This window comes from Coptis chinensis, chromosome 5, assembly GCF_015680905.1.
Source record: "Coptis chinensis isolate HL-2020 chromosome 5, ASM1568090v1, whole genome shotgun sequence".
Classification (NCBI taxonomy): domain Eukaryota; kingdom Viridiplantae; phylum Streptophyta; class Magnoliopsida; order Ranunculales; family Ranunculaceae; genus Coptis; species Coptis chinensis.
The window spans coordinates 64,450,030-64,457,886 of record NC_141460.1 but is presented as its reverse complement, the minus strand read 5'-3'; positions in this window follow the sequence as shown (position 1 = coordinate 64,457,886).

The window sequence follows — 7,857 nt, the reverse complement described above, 5'->3', positions numbered from 1 at the left end:
AACGAAACATTGAAAACTATATGCAACTGCATTGAATTAACCTTAATGAATAATTAAAGAAAATCAGGAACTTAATACAACTACATTGAATTAACCTCAAAGAATAATTAATAGAAAATCGGAAACTAGATGCAACTACATTGAACTAACCTCAAATAATAATTAACGTAAAATCAAAAACTTGATGCAAATGCATTGAACTAACCCCGAAACATAGTTATATTATATATAGGAAAATATAATGTCTCAGCAAATATAGTTTTGCATTTTAAGTAGTATTTATTATAATTCTTTTATTATAATTGGAAATGTCTTGCTATTCAAGTAGCTTCAATATCATCTTCGCCACATTGGGCATTCTCACAAAATTTTAATCAAACTTCTATTATTAAACCTAACAACAAAAATAAGTCGATGAGTTTTATCAAGGTTTAGTGTTTTCTTTTTATAGAAAGTGGCACAAGAAATTTAAATGAGTGATTAATATAATTTTTCTATCTTATAGCTCTGCATAGTTGCTAATATTTTTTAAAATAATTTAATATAACGACACCCGTTCGTAGGACGGGTTCAAAAGCTAGTGTTATCTAAATTCACGACGGTTCACCTGCTCAATTAATAATTTTTTTATTAAAATTTCTTCCAAAATTCTAAATAAACCTTTATACTCCATATAAACACTTTCAACTCTTACAAATACTCTTACAAATTTGTTTCTCACGTCAACTAATTAAAACCCTAATTCTTCATATCTCTTACACATTTCTCACCGGAGATGCAAGTTGAATCCAATTAATGAAATGGAACTCGAGTAAATTAGCACAATCAATATATACAATAAATATATATGAAAATTTGTTTAAAATTTTGCACAAAAATTCTAAATTTAATGTTTGTATATAATATTCGATTTCCTCTAATATCTTATCCATTTTTTTTTTCTTTTTTATTTTGCTTTTTGAAGAAACGGGCTAACTTATCATAAATAAAATAGGTTCTGAGTTTCTGACAATCTATTTATATTGATAACGCATTGTATTTGTGTGGTATGGAGAAAATGCTTACATTGTGCTTGCAAGTTGAAACATCTTTAGTTACATTGTTTATGATGTAAGGGATGGCAATGCAGGATTATTGGGAAAAAAAAAAAGGATGGCATTGCAAGGATTCTATGAGTAGGAGTGTTTTGTCTCTTAATTCTGTTTCTGTGGATACTAATGTAAAGTTTTATTGGATTAAGAGGATGGAAAATTATGACTCAATCAAACCTCTAACAAACATCTAATATAAGTAGGGTTATTAACAAAAAAAAAAAGATGTATGCACATAAATTAGACACATTATTCCGGATGAATCTCAGCCTCTCATTTGTAACAATTCTAAGGAGACTTGAGTTGATTTAAGCATGTGTGCACGCCTCTAATGATAACAAGCTTCATGACATTCGCCAATGAACAAGGCCTTAGGAAGCATAGTATAAAATATCGCGATATATCACGATATATCGCAATATATATATCGAGAAATCAGTTATGGGCATCGAAATATCACGATATGTAATTGGATAAATACAAGTATAAATATCGATGATATCTGAGGATATATCGTGATATTTCGACGATACAGTGGGTATATCGTGATTTGAAAGAAAAGGTTGAGTTGATTACAAACCGACGCTAGAACAGTATCTTCCTACCCTCTCCCACGCCCTACTCCTCCACTCCTTCAACTATAACTCCACCCCATTGTATCACTACTTCTCATCATCATAAGATACGATACGGATAAAGTCTACTACCTTTAAAAATTACTAGTCATTTTTCGACAAATTCCACCAAGAATTCATCTAGTTTTAGCAGTAGAAACTTCACTAAGTCGATACCAAGTCGAAGAAATCGAGGCATTTCTCTGTTTGGGTATGTTAAGTTACTGTAATTCTTATATGAAAATGAGTGTTTTTTTTTAATAATCATTTTTTTTAGCTCGGGACTAATTTTACACATTTTGATATGTACATGTGCAGGGCTCTACTCAAGTTGGAGATGCGAGATCTGATGATCCATTATTAAAAAAGTTTTTAGTGTTCAAAGATGCATTCTGGAGATTCTTAAGGCCACATACAATATGGGGGACTGCATTGGGTTCTGTGTAAGTAGTAATCATGCTAGTGCTTTGCTAAAAACTTGTTTGTCAAACATATATTTGGGCCTTGCTTACTGTTTATGTTAGTCCCCAAAGCAATGATTGTTGTTCATCTGTTTGTTTTTATTGCAGTGCTTTGGTATCAAGAGCTTTGATTGAAAACACGGATCTAATTATGTGGCCATTGCTGTTCAAGGCACTATGTGGTGTTTTTGCTCTTATATGTGGTAATGGTTATTGATATATGCTTGGACACTACTTAGAGTTTTGAACTCTCTAAATTGGTGAAAAAGCAATCAAGGTTCCTTACTCACGATCTTCGTTTCGTAGAGTTGGAATAAAGATTCGAACTAAACTAAAGCTTAGAACAACTACAAATTGGAATTTACAATAAGGGAACTAAAGAGTAAGGAGTAATTATTAATGCCAGATTTTTCCTTCCTATTAATAAAAACATTAAAATGAAAACATGCACTTAATACCGAAATGGAAATTTGAAAGAGAAATTGGAGAGTTAATCCTCCTCATGTGAAACTATCATTAGTGTTGATTTGAAATAGGTTTTGATTCTTCCTAGACTCATAGACAAGTCCCTAACGGAAAAATAGATTTGATCCCTAGCATGCATGGCTCACTAAAGAGCTCATACATGCTAGCAAGTGAAACCAAACAATGACTTATCTCTAAGCTCATTGCTTGATTTCTAACTCAACTCTACACCAACTACCATTTTGGGGTAGGATGTAGAGTTAGTTGTTCTTCCTAAACCTACCAAACCAACAATTGGTTTACCCTCACATGAGTTAGACTAACTCCCCAAAAGGGAAGTTAGCTCATGATCCTTGGGACAAGGATTTATGAACTAAGAAAAACACAAGAGAGAGAGAGAGAGAGAGAGAGAGAGAGAGAGAAGAAAATCCACAACCAAACTCACTTCTATTCTTTCTTAGAAGAACAAGTGTTCCTCCATTAAAACTATTACAAGCTTTTTAATAAAAACCAAAACTAACTTCTCATTTTCCCTAAGGAACTAAAATAATGTCATGTGAGGAAAATAAGTCAAGGGAGTAATTGGAGTGTCCCCACATTTGTCTAATTTCTTCTCCATTTGAGAGAAATCTCATTTCCTCCCACGTGAATTATCAAACCACATTGATTCATTTTTATCTACCACATTAAAACAAAGTGACACCTTGCCTTTTTTTCACTATTAACACCTAATCTAATTTATTACATGCAAGGTGTCAACTTTGCACCAATAATTTGTTATCTTTGTCTTGACATGCTCCATGATTGATGACTCATCCAATCTTGTGGCCCCGCATAGTGGGTCCATTAATGCGATCGATGGCGATTCGGTATTTTTGGGCAGTTTTACAACTTCCCGCCTATGCGTAGAGTTCATCGCCTTGATTGTCTGAGCAGCTCTCTTGTCGCATTCGGAGTCCTGGTTCGAGAGGTAGGAGCTTTGGATTTGATATATCTACGTGGATTTGGAAGAATTCATATATACGCCGTTCCTCGTGCTTTATTTCAGGTTTAACCAATATTTCCATGTTTACTGCAAATACCTGCAAAAGTATGAAAACATATTTATTTCATGATTATTAAACACATAATGAACCAAATTTATATGTCTCAATGGGGTTTCATAATACATTTTTGGGTGCTTATCACACTACCCCCAAACAACACTTTGCTTGTCCTCAAGCAAAGAAGAGACACTAAAATAGATAAGTGGCCAAAAATGTGTAGTCCTAAACTAATTCTCGTTTCGCAGAGTGCGATTGCATTGACCATATGCAACAAGGCCTTAAACCACTAGGAATTCCCTAGTGGACGAGTTATAGCCTCGTGAGAGTTTTCCAGAAAAGATACTCACAAACTTCATTTATACTACAACGACTCTCAGTGATAGAAACTTGTTTCCTAAATTAATCTCAGATATCCATACATCTCCTTAGCAGGGAGCGAGGATTTATTTCTTTGAAACTCAAGTTAATATGTATTCAATAATTAAAACATCTACATATGATTATTCATGCAGTGAACTTTTCATTGAAATATACTAGCAGGGTTGTTTCTGGATCCTTGGAGAGCATACCTAAATGGGTTCTCACGCGGTATGTGTTGAAACACATATTCACTCAAAATTTTCCCACTCAGGTTTTGTTAACTCCAGTGTGCAGTGGGCACACGTTTCCTTACATCTCAATGACAGTCAGAGGAGCCGATGTCGATCAATCACGTCTACTACTTATTATCACACCAACTTACTCCTAATTGAGCTAGAGGTCTTTATTAGGTATTGTGGGGCTTAGGTGATAGTGTATAAGAAAATGGAAATGGATAATCAAAATTCTGAGTATGAGAGAATAGGGTCTTCATATATTTACACTAGAGAAATCCTTGTTTCCTTTCCTTCTTCTAACTGAGTTTTTCCAACCTTGTTCTTAAGCATCTGGATACTAAAGATTTTTTTTTTTTTTTTTTTTTTTTTTTAAAGCTTAAGAACATGATTCTATTTTCCTTTCTTGAAGCAAGTAACTGACTTATATTTAGGACAAGTCTTTCTCTTTATTCTTCCACATTTCATCCTATTTCTCATACTCATCACTTAGGTAGGTTCTTTTATTTGGTTTAATAGATGGGTAAGGAATTTTTGTGGTGAAAGTGAAAGGTTTGATGAAAGGTTCAATGGAGTGACTAGCGGTAATATTTGTAATAGGTAAGAATTTTTAGCTATGTCGATCCAAAGAAGGCCTAAATTCTCGCCTAGGGTTCGGGTGGTGATCAACTAAGTAGATGCATAATTTCCTCTAATCGGAAAAACTACTCCTCTGTGTCATCACACACAAATCACTCATATCAAGGCTTTTGGTTAGATTCTCACAGGATTTATAGTTTAAGTAACTAACCGTTGGTTCCAGAAACTTACTGCTATGTACAATCAATGATACTCAGTACATGAATATTCATGAAAAGATGTATAAACTATTGCGTACGTATTATCTAAAGTTTCTTAAAAACAAATCCTAATTCGGATACTAATGTGAGATTTCTAGACAATTTTCATCATTGAAAAGGAAACAAGACTTTGTCACTAAGTACAATTATTAATATGAAAATAAAAACTATATATAGGCTACAAGATGCCTAATTTTTGCTATAGGTTTAAAGCACCCCCAAACAGAATGATGCTTAGTCCTCGAAGGATCAATAATTAAAGAGAGAAAGTACCTGAGAACCGTGAGCAAAATTAGGGCTAGATTGCTGGAACAGAGAGGTTGGAGATCATAATATATTATTCAGAAAGAACAAGAAAATGTTCAATAGCACACTAAACATAGCACACGATATAATAAACCACAGCATACGAAACATGAAAAACAATAGCACACCAAACAAAAGGTTTAGCTAGATATATGTACAATGGCAAACTCAAGTTTACCATCCAGCAGGACGTGAAGGTCTGGCGTCCTCTTTAAGGAAATGCATTTCCTTAGCATCGCGCCAATAGATAATAGTGTGCCAAATTTTTGCCCATTCTTTGTCTCGGATTCCCTCAAATTGGTCTTCATCTTTTCGTCCTTTGGGTAACATCGAACATGCCGGTATCGGGGGGCGCTTCCATTGATGAAAACCTTAATGGCGAATGATTACGTTTCTTTGGGCACATGGAATCCACCTTGACCCGATCATGAAAAGTAGCTGCAAACGTGGGAAATGTGTCTTCATGATTCGCAAGCGGTGGTCGGTAAAAGTATATACTTATCCGAAAAGTCGCGAGCTCGTTTGGTGGAGACAACACAACCTAAAATGTTAAATAAAGCATGACCCCGAGCTAGTGCACTGAATACGACATGGCGACCTCATTGGCGAGAGAAATGCCAATCTCCCATAATGTTCGAGAGTACAAATAACATTGCAGTCCCCATGTTCATGGTCATGCTTGCTAATGGAATGGTGATATTGCGCCATGGTACATGGCCATCTCCTTCGTTTGATCTCAAGACCATCACCATAAAAGTCGCGAAATGCTTGCTTTGAAAAGAAGCGGTAAGAATTATGATAGATGTAATGCCAAGATGCACGGCGAGGTTCGTGATATGGAAGGTCCAAAGTTAGAGCAAGTTGTTGTTCGAGAAAAGATATGAGGTGTGTCACCAACTTCGGATTGTGAATCCGTCTAAGTAGAAACCATGCGCATGGTTGAATTTGGTGTGTCATCCATATTAGCATAAAAGTATGCAGCCAAACTAGGAGAATAAGTTTGGTCAGGTTGAAGAATTAGGGAAGACCACCCAATGTTTGTGATGTAATCATGGAAGAGATGGCCATAGGCATTGGAATCCATCATAGATTGAAAGGATTGCTCAGGAATGAGTTTGGGAGGTACCATGGATGATGAAGATGCAATGTTTGATGAAGATGCCATGGTGGATGAAGTAAAGAAATGGTTAACGATATCGGCGGCTGAATGGAAAAATGAGTATGTAAGAAAATAGACCCTCCTGTAGCACATGTTAAAATTATATTAGTCACAACGGAAATGATGACAATCCTACTAAGCATTTCATACAAAATAAAACAAAAAGATAAGATAAAATACATAGTACGACGGAAAAACGTAATAACATATATGATTATATACTTATTGACTTAGTAATATCATGGATTCTGATATTGATCTAGGAGATGCATATTTTGCACCAGACTGTTTAGGTCATCTATTTGTTGGCCGAGCTGCATCTGAATGTCCCCTTGGGGGCGAGAGAGTACAGTTTGATTTTCCATTAGGAGAGCATGATTTTTCAAGAATTGAGAATGATTTTCCAAGATCTCTTCTGTTCAACATCATGCGTTGCTTGACGATCTTGGAAATCTGAAGGGTTTGATGATGATATATTCGACGGCGTGTAGTTCCCTCAAACCCATGATGAAGAAGTTTAATGCCTTCCATGGGATTAATAATATTCAGCATGGCATTTTCGTCAAATAAATGGTCAGAATTGGAGCTTGAGGTGTTCTGCTCATCTATCAGAGCATCAGGGGTCCAAAAACCAACGGAGTAGTCTGTTTGAAGTACCTTTATATATGCTCTTTGAAGGGGTGTCTCTGGAGATATTATTGGATAACCCCAACGCATCATAATCTGCGTAACCAAAGTGGGTAGAACTGCTGACCTTCTTGTTTTCTTGGTGATGACGTGCCAGAGGTGTTGGATCAGACAAAAGTCATCTCTTTGAGTTTGCAAAATCCAAAGTAGGTGAAGTTGAGGCTTTGTGACTTCAGATTGGTGTGATGTACCTACCACATTATGTCCTAAACCGGTGGAGCACAACACGTTGATTACGTTTCAAAAGCGTTGAAGAACCATGTGATGTGTATGTTCGACGTCACCATGAGATCTGTAGCTCGATAAAAGTTTTTCGCGGAATCGAATGATGACTCTTGAACAAGGGACTCTGGTTTTAATGGGATTTGAAGTATAATAGGAGATCATTTCCTTATTCAATTCCAATCGTTGTCCATAGGCATTGAAGTAGAATTTTCCATCTTCATAACCGCTAAATTGGTAGAACATCAAAACCAATTCTCGGGAATAACTAGCTGCTGAATGATATAGAAGAGGCGTCCATCCTCGACGTATGATTTCAGTGTCAAAATAAGGAGAAAACCGGCCTTCTTTGAAAGTTTTTAGGTAGTCTTTCT